General features: G+C 50.2%; 1 long non-coding RNA gene and 1 pseudogene across 3 annotated transcripts; one reads left to right on the top strand and one right to left on the bottom strand.

The window, feature by feature from the left end:
* Positions 1-2,424: 2,424 nt before the first annotated feature.
* On the bottom strand, positions 2,425-10,655 carry LOC140611834 (small EDRK-rich factor 1 pseudogene; annotated as a pseudogene).
* A 1,330-nt stretch (positions 10,656-11,985) lies between these two features.
* LOC140611835 (uncharacterized) lies at positions 11,986-15,074 on the top strand. 3 transcript variants are annotated; one of them, XR_012013088.1, is made up of 3 exons: positions 11,986-12,195; positions 12,494-12,618; positions 14,883-15,074. It is a non-coding gene; the product is annotated as an uncharacterized lncRNA (long non-coding RNA). The 3 variants fall into 3 exon arrangements; XR_012013089.1 differs by having other exon boundaries at positions 13,348-15,074; XR_012013090.1 differs by having other exon boundaries at positions 12,458-12,618.
* The last annotated feature ends 345 nt before the right edge of the window (positions 15,075-15,419 follow it).

Raw genomic sequence — 15,419 nt, 5'->3', positions numbered from 1 at the left:
CAACTGACTGAGCCACCCAGGCACCCTTGAAATGGCTTTTTCAAAATACCTATTTATTTATTTATTTAAGAGAATATTCTTTTTTAAAAAAGATTATTTATTCATGAGACACACACACACACACACACACAGAGAGAGAGAGAGGCAGAGACACAGGCAGAGGGAGAAGCAGGCTCCATGTAGGGAGCCTGACGTGGGACTTGATCCCGGGTCTCCAGGATCAGGCCCTGGGTGGAAGGCAGGTGCTAAACCGCTGAGCCACCCAGGGAGCCCAAGAATATTCTTTTTTTTTTTTTTTTTTTAAGATTTTATTTATTCATCTGAGAGAGAGCACATGAGTGAGAGAGAGCAGGAGTAGGGGAGGGGCAGAGGGAGAGGGAGAAGAAGAAGCAGACTCCCCACTGAGCAGGGATCTTGTCTTGGGGCTCAATCCCAAGACCCTGGGATCATGACCTGAGTCAAAGGCAGATGCTTAACCAAGTGAGCCAATCTGGCACCCCCAAAATGTCTAAAATCACCAAAAGGTAGGATCTAGGAGATCTATCAAAGAAAAGGAATACTAACATTATATAATCATTAAAATGGTTAATGCCAGTTTTTATTAAGCACTTGCTATGCGAGAGGCATTATTCTAAGTTCTTTGCATGTATTTTATTTAAGCCTCACAATATTCCGATGAGCAGGAGTTATCTGTATGTTAGAGTTGGGGAAATAGAGAGGTTAAGTATTTTGTTCAAGATCACACAGCTAGTAAATGACAGAGCTAGAACTTGAATTCATATTTCTCTGCTATCTACTCAAGCCACCTAACCCATTGTGTAAATTAGAAATAATGAGTATTTTGGGGATTCCTGGGTGGCTCAGCCCATTGAGCATCTGCCTTTGGCTCAGGGTGTGATCCCAGGTCTGGGGATCAAGCCCCACATTGGGCTCCCTGCAGGGAGCCTGCTTCTCCCTCTGTCTCTGCCTCTCTCTCTGTCTCTCATGAATAAATAAAATCTTTAAAAAAATGAGTGTTTTCAAAGTAAAGAGCCTCCCTTGGGATGGAAGAAAGAATACGAAACTGTTTATGCTCTGGTAGAAAAAGAGAGGGGGGGCTGGGGACAAGGGAAGATTTTTCAGAAGAAACGACCCCATGAATGATCTCCTGTCAGAACTCGAGGGGTATCTCATGTCCCTCATTTTATTGGTGAGGCACTAAGGCCTAGGAAGGGGCCTACTCTTAGTTGGGGAAAGTGTTGGCTCAGAGCATGGATGGGAATCCAGGCCTGGTGGCTTCTGACCCACTAGGCTGCTTTCTAAATAGTATATATTTTAAAGCGCCAAATCATTTTTTTTAGAGTGTTAAAACCATCAGAAATTCCAAGTGATGGGAAGAAATTATGAGAGCCCATTTGTCCTTTTAAAAGATGGGAGAAACTCCCCCACTTGCTATTAAAGCTGAGGACATGATTTGTGATTCTGTTTATGTTTACAGCTCAATTTCCTTTCTGCCATGAGGAAACAGCTGAACCCCAATAAAAGCTGAAGAGCCCAGTTTCTTCTGTAATACAAAGATCATGTTCAGCATTTTGTATTATCCTCTTGGCTGAAGTCAAAACCAACTGACATGTAAATTCTAGGCACTTCCTAACTAAGGACTCCAGACAGGTGTTGCTGTGTTTTGTTTTGTTTTGTTTTTATAGAATCAAACAAAACTTTTCCGTATGTGTGATTTTCCCCACTCCACTTGGGATTTTGTGGTTCCTATGACATCCTGGGCTTCCTTTTGGCATGGGATCCAATCTTAGTTATATCACTTAGTGTGTGTGTGTGCATGGGACTTTTATAAATAACAGCAGCTATTTAGCCAAATGATGTTCTCTAATGTTCCCTGTATATTAACTCATTTATGCTTATAACAACCTTCTTAGGCTGAATGATGGCTCCCCAACGATGTTCACGTACTAATCTCTGGAACCTGTGATTATATTACCTCACATGGCAAAAGAGACTTTGCAGATGTCATGAAGTCAAGGACCTTGCTATGGGGAGATTATCCTGGGTTATCTGGGTGGGCTTGATGTAACCACAAAGGTTCTTTATGAGAGGGAGGCAGGAGGTCAGGGAGAGGAGAAGAGGATACACAACTGGCTTTGAAGATGGAGGAAGGAGCCAGAAGCAGCCTCTAGTAGATCAAAGAGGCAAGGCTTAGATTCTTCCCTGGAGCTTCCAGAAGGAACCAGCCCTGTCGATGCTTTGATCTTAGCCTCATAGGACTCCCTTCGGACTTCTGATATTCAGAACTATAAAAGAAAAAATGAGTGGTCTTAAGCTGGTGCACTTATGGTAATTTGTTATAGAAGCAGTAGGAAACTAATATAGGTAGGTGCTATTATTATCTCTGTTTTATACATTAAGGGACTAAAGCACAAAGAGATTAAGTTCTTTGCATGTATTTTATTTAAACCTCAAGGTCACACAATCAGAAAGCAGCAGAGCTAAGAATCAAACAGCTGTCTCTGTGGTTCCAGAGACTCTGTGTTTGATGATTACACTATTTGACGTGAGGCAAGACACTTTACTTCCATGAGCCTCAGTTTTCTCATCTCTAAAATGGAGCCAATAATCCCTCTATATCTGCTTGTTAGGGAATTAAATGCATGACATTCTAGGTGTGATGATGGTAATGGTGACAATGATGATGGTGCTGCTGCTGTTGATGGTGATGATAGTGATGATGATGATAGTGCTGGTGATGATGGTGATGATGATGGTGATGGTGGTGATGCTAATGATGGTGATGATGATAATGGTGACAGTGATGATGTCACGATGGTGATAATGATGTTGATAATGACAAGAACAGATGCCATTGCGAGGTGCAGGAGGTCAGCATTGTACAAGTTTTGAGAGAGTGACTATGGAGTGTAATGACTGCAAAGCTTCCTAAAAGATGCTTCTGCTGTTGTCTTCTGTTTTTCCTTTGGCTCTGTTCTTAGCAGTCTAATGACTTTTGTTCAAGTTATCACCTTAACAGCTCTCCTCACCATGCCACCCTCTCAACCCCAGCCCCTCCCACAGGATCATGAGCAGCTTACATCTTTACTCCCTTTATACCAATACCAAGAACTAGAGCAGAATCCAAACTGTTGTCAGCCTGGGGAGGCCTTCAGAATATCCCGCTTGCTGTCTAGCAGCTCCTGGTCAAGCTGTCAGTTCAAACTGGAGTCTATGGGGAAATTCTAATGTGAGAATTGAGAAAAGCAATTTTGAGAGGAGAGATCAAAGTAGATACATATGCATAGGTGGAATTTTTTTCCTGGTTATAAAAGGACTGTATATTTATTGTACAAAGTATAGAAATGTATAAAGAATAAAAGTCTCCTGGGGCATCTTGCTGGCTCAGTTGGTAGAGGATTCAACTCTTGATCTCAGGGTTGTGAGTTTGAGCCACTCATTAGCTGTAGAGATTATTTAAAAATAAAATCTTAAAAAAAAAAGGGAGTAAAAGTCTCCCATAGTCTTACCAGTAGAGAGAATCACTGTTAATGTTTTCAGTGTATTTTCCACTAAATTTTTCCACCTGTGTTTATAAATAATGTGGAGAGTTTTGTGTGTCTTCTTTCTTCAGTTAAGAACATATTGTGATCACCTACTCATATCATTAAATCTTGTTCAAAAATGTTATTTTAATTGGTTCTCTAAGATGTTTTTCTATTTATATTCTATTCTTTTTATATCACATATATCTGAATGAAGTCTAAGGATGAAGCTCACTAGTATTTTAAAGATTTCTTACAATTCCTTGTTAAGTATTTGGGTCTATTTCAGATAGAGCAAGAACCCCATAGGAATGATGGTGTTGTTTCAGGGCAATTGGGGTGGGGAACAGGCTGAGAAAACCGTTCTTCTCTCAGAGGATGTATGTATGTGTATCTGCACTTTGTGGAGAAAAGAGGGGGTGGCTTTTAATACTTAGAAGCCCCCTCCCCCACATATGCCATCCAAGGGACTTTCTTTCTTTCTTTCTTTCTTTCTTTCTTTCTTTCTTTCTTTCTTTCTTTCTTTCTTTCTTTCTTTCTTTTTAAAGGTTTTTATTCATTTATTTCAGAGAGAGAGAGAGAGAGAACAAAAGCAGGGAGGAGGGGAGAAGCAGGCTCCCTGTGAGTAGGAAACCCATGAATAGGGAGCCTGATGCAGGGCTTGATTCCAGGACTCTGGGATCATGACCTGAGCCAAAGGCAGACACTTAATGACTGAGCCACCCAGATCCCCTTCCAGGGAGATTTCTGATTTTTCCTTAATATTACAGAAGCTCCTCAGTTTTGAGCTGGATAAAGTTGATTCCGAGATGTGGTTTCTTTTTTTGGCCAAATATCTTTCTAATATGGTAAGTGAGGAGCAAGGTTTACAATCTTTCTAATTGGTTTCCTCATTTTTCTACCTGTGAAATTTGAAGTCCTGAATAATAACCCTCCAAGAAGCACTTTTTCCCCAAAGCATGAAAAGGCTCTAGTTTGAATAAGCTCTGAGATAGTCATTCAGGGTCAAATTCAGGCTCCTATTGTACCCTGGATCTTATTTGGTGGTGGCCATTTTCCAAAGATGACTGTCTAATGAACCAGGCCTCCCATTATTCATGCCTTGTCCAGTCCTCTCCTTTTGAATCTGGGCTGGCCCTGTGACTTGCTTTTGACCAATACAGCAGAAGGCTCTGCATGACTTCTGAGTTATAAGAAGTCCTGCAGCTTCTGGGAGAAGCCCTTTCCCAGCTACGACAGCCATGCTGTGTGGAAGCCAAACTAGCCTTTTGGAGGGGCTACATGGAGAGAGGTGTTGGGCCAGCACCCAGCCGTGGAGCCAGACATGTGAGTGAAGACATCATCTTCAATGTCCAGCCCAGGGGAAACTTTGGATGACTCCAATCCAGCCAGCTTCAGGCTGCAACCACCAGATGATCTCAGTTAACCCTTGGGGCATAAGAGGATAACAGCAAATTATTATTTGAAGTCATTAAATTTGGTAGTAGTTTATTGCATAGTAAGAGATAATCTGAATTTTTTAAAAAGATTTTATTTCTTTGAGAAAGAGAGAGAGAGAGAGAGAGAGCACGAGCAGGGGGAGGAGCAGAGGGAGAAGCAGATTCACCGCTGAGCAAGGAGCCTGACATGAGGCTCCATCCCAGGACCTTGAGATCATGACCTGAGCCAGAGGCCAATGCTTAACCAACTGAGCCATCCAGGCACCCCAGTAATCTGAATTTTTAACTGCAAGGTGTTACATGTATTTCTTGACCTCAGGAAACTAGGAACTCTTTGAAGGCAAGAGCACATCTTGGCATTTTTGGTATTGCTAACTGAATCCTGCAGCATGGCTGACATAAGCCGGGAATGTGCCCCAGTACCTTACCAAAGGCCCTGGAATAACAAAAGAAGCGAATATAGAGAAGTGAATGAAATTTGCTAATCTATCTACAAAATATATTCTCTACTTTTTTTTTTTTAGATTTTATTTATTTATTCATGACAGACAGAGAGAGAGAGAGAGAGACGGGCAGAGGGAGAAGCAGGCTCCGTGAAGGGAGCCTGACGTGGGACTCGATTCTGGGTCTCCAGGATCACGACGTGGGCTGAAAGCAGCGCTAAACCACTGGGCCACCTGGGCTGCCCATATTCTCAATTTTCTGTGTATGGTCTGCCAGAGTGCTTCCCTTCCAACTTCTGGCCAGCCTCCATGTGGCAGAAGCTATTTCTTTAAATACTTTTGAAAAGGTAGGTACACTTATTTAAAATAAATTGTTTTATGGGGGCATCTGAGTGGGACACTCGGTTAAGTGTGTGACTCTTGGTTTCGGCTCAGGTCGTGGTCTCAGGGTCAAGAGATAGAGCCCTGCATTGGGCTCAGTGTTCAGTGAAGAGGCTGCTTGAGATTCTCTCTCCCTTTCCCTCTACCCCTCCCTTTCGTGCTCTCTTTCAAATAAATAAACAAATAAATCTTTAAAAAAACTGGTTTAAAGTTGAAATGTAAAAAAAAAAAAGTTGAAATGTACAAAAGTCTCCCTCTCATTCCTGTCCACGGCCACTCAGATCCCCTTCCCAAAGGCTCCAATGTTATTAGTTTCTTGTGTACTCTCACAAATATTCAATTGCATACATTTCATACCCTGACACACACATGCTCACACCTTTGTATGTTAGCATTACTATGTGCATCTTTTTCATATAACACTGTATCTTGGCGATCTTCTCACATTATTCTCTCTTTTTTTAAAAAATTATTTATTTATGAGAAACAGAGAGAGGCAGAGGGAGAAGCAGGCTCCGTGCAGGAAGCCTGATGTGGGACTCAATCCTGGGTCTCCAGGATCATGCCCTGGGCTGAAGGCGCTGCTAAACCGCTGAGCCACCAGAGCTGCCCACATTATTCTCTTTTTTTTAATGGCTACCTAGTATTCCAATGTATTGTCCCACAGCTAATGTTTTTTTCATGGTTAGCGTTTTATTCTTTGAAGAATGGCTTATAGCATCACATTAAGTCAAGCTGGAAGGTGAAGTTTAAAATAATTTCATAAGGATATGCTACAACAGATGTAATGGCTGTTCGCTCTACAAAATCTGGATCCTAGAATGTAGGGCACCCAGTTGACAGTAGCGCCTAGGCTTTCCAAAGAGTCATCATTTTTCTCTTGTCTGTGTGGACTTCTTTTGCTTCTGCTACTTTCTGCTTTTGTTGTGTGATCTTAGAGTCCCTCTGCTTTCTCTGAGAGGTAGTCAGGTAACCTCTTTTCTTTTTCTTTTGCTAATTTTCTGGGATTTCTTCATGTGTTTCTGGCCAACAAGTTCTCATTGATTTCCAGCGGCCATGCCAACCACTGGATGGAGCCTGGAAGAGCAGGGGTTCACCCACCTGCAGGTCTTGAAGGCTAAGCCTGCGTGGGTCCTATGCTGAACAGTGCCTCTGCTATGTCCTGTACCATGGTTCATTTTATATTCTCTTGTTGAGAAGCATTTAGATTATTGTTGATGTTTTGCTCTTAAAAACACACCATGAATAACTGTATTCCAATGGCATTTCACACTTGTGTATTTCTCTGAAGGGTATATTCCTGGTAATGACAGTGTTGGGTTTGGCCATCTGAGTTCATGACTCCCATGGGAGGTAGGGTGTTTGCAGGAGAAACCCCACGTGTGCCCAGAGCCAACACCAGCATGCAGGCACATCTGCCACTACAGAGGGATTAGACTCATAAGTAGTGCACAGCTGTGAGAAGACATGACTTTTGCTCTGATAGCCCAAGACAGGAGGTGCTGGGTGGTGAGAGGCTGTGCAGGGTGCTGCTGGGAAAAGGTGGACTCACTGAACTCTTCTTAAGGGCAAAACTCAGAGTTTCTTTCACATGTAAAAATGATTTTATCTAGGTGTTCCTGAAGATTGAACTACTCATGGCATCTTACTCATCAAGAACTTCCCATTTCCTAGAAGACTAGACCAGGTCCTGGGCCTGCTTCCTGGGCCAGTAACTGTTACTGTAATCTTCTGAAAAATCTAAAACATTGTTTCACTCAGAAATGATCTCCAGGATGGCCTGGCTGGCTCAGTTGGTAGAGTATGCAACAGCTTGATCTCTGGGTCATGAGTTCAAGCCCCATGTTGGGTGTGAAGTCTACTTAAAAAAAGAAAGAAATAAATGATCTCCAACTCAGACTTTTTGCTAAGTGAGACTGGCCTTTTTTCCTAAACTAGCAGTCAAGAAAAAGGCTTTTCAAACATTGAAGGCAAATAGAACGGATACACAGTCAGTTGCAGGTCCAAGGAATGGCCCAAAGATGGCGCTAGATACAAATGATTCCACCCTACTGAAGGGCCCTGGCGCTTTCAGAGCAGCCTAAAACCTCCTATGCTGCTCCAGCTTCCTGGCCTTTCCCTTAGCTTCTGAAGCACATAATCCTTAGTAGAACACGATGTAAATGAGGAAGCCAAAAATGGGAAAGGAAACAGAAAGAAAGGAAGCCAACAAACAAGATAACACCGAGCAAAGGAATAAAATGATTGCACTAGCCTGTCTGAGGGCTGGCTGGCTGCTTTGCCCAACGAGCTGGCACCAGGGGAGCTCGCTTACCTGCCCCCCAACTCAGTCCAGAAGGTTCTTAATTCAGGGGTCTTCGGCAGAGGAGTAGGTAGTGGTGGTCCACGGTTTCATTCTGGATCTCCTAAGGGAGACTTTGCACAGTCTCCCACCCAGGAGGCATCTTTGCTGGGGTCTTCCCCACACCTTCTGTGGGTCTGCCCAGTAGCTGGCCTTCACATTCTGTCCCTACATCCCCATTTGGCCAGCTGCTTGCTGCCCTCACACTCAGGCCCAGCCTCCTGAAGGGCCTCCAGCCACCAGGCCACGTCTGGCCACTCTCGGGTTATTGCTGACAAGAATCAGAGCTGAGGAGCCCTCCAGGGTGCCGACTTCCACCACTGGCACAAAGGTGATGGCGGTGGGATGGTGGGACGGGATTGTCACGGTGCTGGCACCTCAGAAACGTCTATGGACTAGACCAAATGCCAGTGGGGCTCCAGATGGGGCCCGGGAGTTGCAGAAGGTGATCTGGAGGGCCGCATACATGAGGAGAGGCCAGGGTCAGCCACCTTTCTTTCCACCTGACCACTGGGGCTTGTGGAGAGTCGCAAGGACCTGCACTTCCTGCAGATTTTGACACTAGCTGCCAGGAGCCTCTCTTCAGTTCTCTCTTTGCTTCCTTCCCTTCTTGTCCTCCCTTCCCCTCTCCTGAGTGGGTCTACATGGCCTTGCAGAGGTTGGAAAGACCATCGCTGCTGGGCAGAGTGCAACCTTCCGTCTTCTCCTAAGCATATGTGTCTGGTAGGGTTGCATCTGGACAGGTCTTCTTGTGACCTGTGAGTCCAATGGCTGCCTTTAGGGAGACCTGAGTGGTAGTGGTGGGTGGTAGGGAATGCCTCCTGGCTAAACAGAAATGGCTGAGGGCACAGGCTCAGTCTGAAAATACTGACAGTACTGAAAAATGCCCATGGTAGACGCTGTCTTCTCCCGGTGGGTGTTGCATTGGCCCCAAAGAGAGGGAACACTTACTTCCCCCTAGGCAGGGGGTGCTTATGGAGAGATCTGGGTCTGGATCAAGGCTGGGGGTGGTGGAACTGGCTGGAGTCCCTGTCCACCTCTTTAAGACCGGACCCCTCACCTTGCAAACCACTGGGTCATGTTCACTCTCACCGACTATGGCTCAGGTCTGTGGTGCCGTGTGAGTGATGCCTGATGCAGGGAGAAGGTTTGAGTGACACCCAGGTTATGATATTCTGACACTCAGATGCTCTGTGGAGGTGGAGGGTCAGACTGTTAATAAGACTCAAATCTTCACTTTAGCTAGACATGAAAAGAGGCAAGGAATATGAAAAACAGAGGAGGAAGAGGCAAAGCAATAAAGGAAATGGAAATCTTCAGATGTTTGGTGAGACTACCCCCCAAAACTGGGTGAAGCACTAAGGAAATGAATTGGAGAATGACACAAAGCCTGCCTTTCAAAGACCAGAAGTTTCCTTGCGGCAAAGGAAGAGGCAGAAAGGGCAGTGCTGTCCTATAAAGCAATCCTTTTCTTACTTCTTGCAGACAAGTGGAATATTAACCGAAGGGATGAGAAAACAAACAGTCCAGCTTCCCACGCAGCTTCTCCAGCTGGCCAGCCCTGTTCCTGTAACACTACAGGGCCATTCAGGCAGGGGGCAGATTTGTCAAGAGGCAGGAAAAATGATGGGGCTCTTTGTCCTCTCTCTGACAAAGTGGATGATGGCGGTCACTTACTGTCCACTTAGTAAATGCCAGTTTCTGTGCTTAGTTTTGTACATACGTCTCTTCATTTAGAGGTTTCATCGACTCTGTGGGCTGGGTTCTGCTTATCCCCATTTTACAGATGAGGACATGGAGGTTCCACAGTTCTATAACTTGCTGGAACATTCCACACTGGTGCGTGGCTCTGATTAGAAGCCAGGATTCAGCTGCAGAAGCTCCGCACAATACTGCTCTCATTACGAGTGAGGTGGTGTCTTGTTGCTTATGCCCAAGTCCACAGGTGTCTGGATCCAGAGGAAACCAGGCTCTCAGGTTTTGGGGAAGTAAGTACTGCCTCCATTCCTTGTCCCCACCGCATCCCTTTGGTATTCCTCGCTTCTTTCTGCTGCCATTTGACCTTCCTTGGCCACCATCCAGAGAAGGGGTGAACATTCCATTAAAAAAAATATATTTTATTTACTTACTTGACAGAGGGAGAGAGCGCGCGTGCACAAGGGGGTGGGGGCGCACAGAGGGAGAGGGACACGCAGGCTCCCTGCTGAGCAAGGAGCCCAGTGCGCAGCCCTGATCCCAGCACCCGGGATGGTGACCTGAGCCGAGGCCTGGGGCTTAGCCGACAGAGCCACCCAGGCGCTCCCGAACATTCCATTTTGCTCAGCAAAATTCTCCGGCAAGACGAGGAATAGAAAGTGGAAACTATCAGCCACCTTCGCCTTCTCCGCGGTTGGGGGAGGCTTGGCTTTCCGTGGTCGGCACCGAGGAGCTGGTCATCCTCTGTCCACCCCCTTCTTCTCCGAGAGCCTCCACCCCTCGTCCCACGCGCTGCCGGCTTCGCCACTAACGGGCTCTACCCGGGGCCAGTGCTGCGGGCAGCGGAGGCCGCGGGCGGGCGGGCGGGCGGGCGGCAGGTGATGGGGGCGTCAGGGACGGCGTCCAGGGGCCGCGGGGGCCGGCGGCCGTCCCAGGGCCGAGGCTGGTGGAGGCGAGGGGGCGGGAGCACGTCCGTGCACCGGTTCAAAGCCGCAGCCCCGCCTTCCCCATCGTCTAAGCCTGCGAGCAACTGCGTCACCCCCCCCCCCCCCCCCCGGGGCCTCGCTCTGCAGACAGCCCCGCCGGCCGAGGCTGCGGTGGGCTGGCGACTGGCGACGGGAGCCGGGCGCCGCGGGCCGGCCTCGGACAGCTCTGGTGCATTGCCTCAGCCTGAGCTGCATCTAAAAGATGGGGGCAGAGGTTGTCGGGTGTCTGAGAGGTCGTGGCCTCAACGGGGCCGTGGCCGCGAGGGGCAGGTGGAGGTTGAAGTTAGGCGGGAAGAGAAACCGGGACTGAGGCCAGCTGGCGGACAGAGGACATAGGAATAAAAACCTGAGAAGCAAAAGGAGACGAGAGGGAGGGCTGTACCTGCGGGCCGTTCCCTCCAGGAGAGCACCTGCTGGCCGTCCAACCCCGCTGGCAGCAAGGCCCCGCCCCTCCTGGCCCCGCCCCTCCTGGCCCCGCCCCATCAGGCCACCCCCCCCCCCCAGGTCCCGCCCCCAGCCCCACCCCTCCTGACCCCGCTCCACCAGGCCCCGCCCCCAGGCCCCCCCAGGCCTCCCAGCCCCGCTCCTTCTGGCCCCGCCCCACCAGGCCACCCCCAGGCCCCGCCCCACCAGGCCCCGCCCCATCAGGCCACCCCAGGCCCCGCCCCACCAGGCCCCGCCCCATCAGGCCACCCCGCCAGGCCCCCCCCAGCTCCACCCCTTCTGGCCCCGCCCCATCAGGCCACCCCGCCAGGCCCCCCCCCAGCTCCACCCCTTCTGGCCCCGCCCCACCAGGCCCCCCGCCAGGCCCCCCCGCCCCGCCCCTCCTGGCCCCGCCCCATCAGGCCACCCCAGGCCCCGCCCCACCAGGCCCCGCCCCATCAGGCCACCCCGCCAGGCCCCCCCCAGCTCCACCCCTTCTGGCCCCGCCCCACCAGGCCCCCCGCCAGGCCCCCAGCCCCGCCCCTCCTGGCCCCGCCCCATCAGGCCACCCCAGGCCCCGCCCCACCAGGCCCCGCCCCATCAGGCCACCCCGCCAGGCCCCCCCCCAGCTCCACCCCTTCTGGCCCCGCCCCACCAGGCCCCCCGCCAGGCCCCCAGCCCCGCCCCTTCTGGCCCCGCCCCAGGCTCCGCCCCCAGCCCCGCCCCTCCTGGCCCCGCCCCGCCAGACCTTGCCCACCGTGGGAGGGGCGCCCCGGAGGGCAGGGAGCTGCCTCGGGTGTGGGGGACCTCATGGCTTTCCTTCTGATGGCCGCTCTCTGAGAACAAACATCCTCTGTCCTTCGACCATCCTCTCCTGTTGTCTCCGTCTCAGATGATGAAACCGTGGTCGCTGGTGCCCAGGCGGTGCGGACAGCGGGTTCCTGCACCTCCATAGGCTCCTAGGTGGGTGCTCTCTCAGGGAGTCCGGGAGAACGGGGGAGGGCGGAGAGGCCCGGGGATAGGGTGAGGAGGTGGGCAGGCAGCCCCAGGGTGGTGACTGGGCATCCGCTGCCCTCTGGTCCAGCAGAGCCCCGTCCTCCTCCTGGCTGACTCCCCCCTGCTCCGAGTCTCATTGGGTTAGATGCAACCGGGCCCTGGCTTCTTGGGTGGGGCAAAGAGCTCTCCTGACCTCCCCTGGGAGGAAAATCTAAATGCTTGGATCTAGGCTCGGATGAAGACCGATTTTCCTTCCTTGACGCAGCCCTGTGGGGAGGCACGGCTGAGGCTGACCGAGCGGCCCGAGTCCAGCGTGCTCTGTCTGAGAAGCCACAGTGTTCCAAAGGACTCCTCCTACAGTGCTCTTCTCCTTTGCCTTTGAGGACCACGGTGAGGGAGTAGGAGCCCAGGAGGGAGTGGGGCAGAATTCGAATGGCATTCCTTTGACCTCCTTTTTTTTTGTGGGCCAGGGCTGTTTGCCTCTCCTGTTCCTAATTCCAGCCAAGCTGTGTGTGTGTGTGTGTGTGTGTGTGTGTGTGTTTGGGAAGAGAGGCCTCAAGAGATTTACCTGTGAGGTTGTGAGGTTTGAGGGTGACCTGGGCCAGGTGTCTGTTTCCAATGGCTGGTGCCGACTGCAGGTGCCCCGGAAGCGGGGACATGGAGACCTGTAATGGGGTTCACCGTCCTGAGGAGGGCGAGGCAGCCTTCCACCAGCATCTCTTGGTTCTGGGAGGGCCATGAAAGGACCTAGGAGGTTCCATGCTTCCACCATAAAGTATCTGGAGGTTAGCTAAGAGAGGAGCCTGTAGGCTGCCCTGGGAGAGAAAAGTCCTTCCCCGCAGGATGTACAGGAGCGCACATTCTAGCAGAGGCCCGGGGGAGACATGGCACCCCCTCCCTGAGGGTGGGCTTGCAGTGCCTGGTTGCAGCCCTCCGCCTGAGTGCTGAGATGCAGACTTGAACATATTATCAGTGAGCAAAGCCATATCTATCTGTGATCATATTTACCTGAAATTGCACTGCTGCAGCCAGAACTGGCTGAGAAATGATCAGAAGGGCCAAAGACACATTTATTTGGGAAGACTAAGCTCTCTTCCCTCCTCCACCCTCTTCCCGCAGGGAGCCCTTCTAATACTATGGAGGAGCTGGGTACTCAGAAAGCAGAATTTCTACTGGACGGTATAAAGAAAAAAGCTTCACGATTGCACATGGATGAACTGAGGCTGCCCACTATATACCCATTTTATTTGAGAGTCTTGTCAGGAATCCCTAAAAAGCTAGGGAAGTTTTTATGTGCCCTGTGAGCTGCTTGCTACCCTGGACTGCAATTGGAGAGTCCGGCCATCGTGAGACCAGAAGAGGGGCCCGGGATGGGGAAGATGCGCTGGTGCAGATACTGGGGAGTCACCAGGAGGAGGAAAGTGGGGACAAAGTTTTCAAAGAGCTCTGCAAAGCCTTGGAATATTTCCAGGTCTGGATTTCTTCTCAAAGAAGAAAGGAAATGCTGGCTATGTATATGGTAACCTGAGCCAGAGGGAGCATGTTTGGAGGATTGACTGGGGCTCCAGATTGTGCTGGAAAGAGGATGTCAGTTAGTGTGGAAGCCAAGGCCCAGTGGAGCGGGTGTGGTGAGGGATCATGCTGTCTCCTGACTTGGTCAGCCTAGAGGAATCAGGACTCTGGTCTCTCTCTCTGTGTGTCTCTCATGAGTAAATAATTCCTAAAGAGAGAGAGAGACAGAGAGACACACAGAGAGAGAGAGAGAGAGAGAGAGAGAGATAGGAACTTCACCTAGTGTCCACATGTACCCAGCCAACCCCAGAGCATACTGTCTGGGCAGGCTCCACTCCCATTTTCTTGGAAGCCAAAGGCATAAATGTCTTTTGTGGGCTACACAGTTTACTATGGGAGAATGTGATAGGGCTGTGTTCACTAGTTTCTTTTCTACGGCTTCATATTTAGAGCCCGGCGCTGTGGCCTCAGCCCAAAGCGTTTCCTCTTTGGTGAAGGGAGAATGCCTTTCCCGTCTAGCATGGTTGGCTCTGAGCCTTGCCGCTCTGGTGAGGGTGGAGGATTTGCTAGAAGAGCTTCAGCCAGCCAGGCAGACACGGACGGCTTTTTCCTTCCACCTGGGAGAAGGGTGGGGGTGGCAGGAGAGTCAGAGACAGTCAGGTGCAAGCTGTCACATTGGGGCCTGGTTTCTCCCCTCTGAGCAGAGTCTTGGAGACTCTGGAGATGCTGGGAAACAAGAGAGGCAAGGATTTGGTAGTTTGAGGAAGCACAAAAGCAGAGGGGCTTTACCCTTCTCCCCCAGCATGGACCTACTGGCGGGGCACCCTGCTCCTCTATCAACATGGGGGTTTGCATCAGAGGACAAGCGGTATGGGGTAGGCAGAGGTCCTGAGGGGGCACTTCTGGGTCATGGCTCAGCAGTGACCTCAGGTTCCTGTATCCCTCTGGGAGGGGTTGCTGAGCTGGGACGGTGGAAGTGCCTGGGACAGATGAGGTCCTGCACGTCTGTCTGGTCTGCCCTCTGCCTCCTGGGCTGTGGCCCGTTGCTGGCCTTGCAAGAGTTTTTGGGACATCCTCTCACCCTCCATTCTGGACCCCTGATTACGAATTAATGAGAAAATCCCCCCTTCCTGTATCTGCAGCTCAGGCCAGGAATGCAGCCCTTGGCAGAGCTCCCAGAGCGCCCGCAAGGAGGATGCGGGTGTTTTCCGCAACATCAAACTCCAAGAGTCAGGGATGTTCCTTAACAACCTGCTATGGATTGACCGCGAATTTATTTAAGCCCTCCCTGAACCTGTTTATGTTTCATTAAACTCTTTTATTGATCCTCTTAATTTTCTCTTTGCTGATTTACTCTGAGCCTTGACTTCACACGCCTCTCCCTGGCTCTCAGCCTCAAGGGTTTCCAGAGGGTGTCTGCGTGCACAGACCTGGGTCAGGCAGTCAAGCTTGCAGAATTGGCTCCCAGCGGCCCCTTGGCCCCCCTCACGACCCTCCCCTCTCTGCTTCTGTGGAACCCAGAGACTGTGAAGACCTCCCCAACCCTGCTCTCCTGCTTCCATTTGCCTTTGAAATGCTTAACTCCTAACAATGAGTCTTTGTTGGTGTAATTTCAGGCTGCAGTTGGCTAGTGGAAGAGACTTTGGGGGTGGGGTAGGTGTGCAGGGGGGTCTTTAAGC

This window comes from Canis lupus, chromosome 20 (genome assembly GCF_048164855.1).
Source record: "Canis lupus baileyi chromosome 20, mCanLup2.hap1, whole genome shotgun sequence".
Taxonomy (NCBI): Eukaryota; Metazoa; Chordata; class Mammalia; order Carnivora; family Canidae; genus Canis; species Canis lupus.
This window is presented reverse-complemented; position numbering and strand designations above follow the sequence as displayed.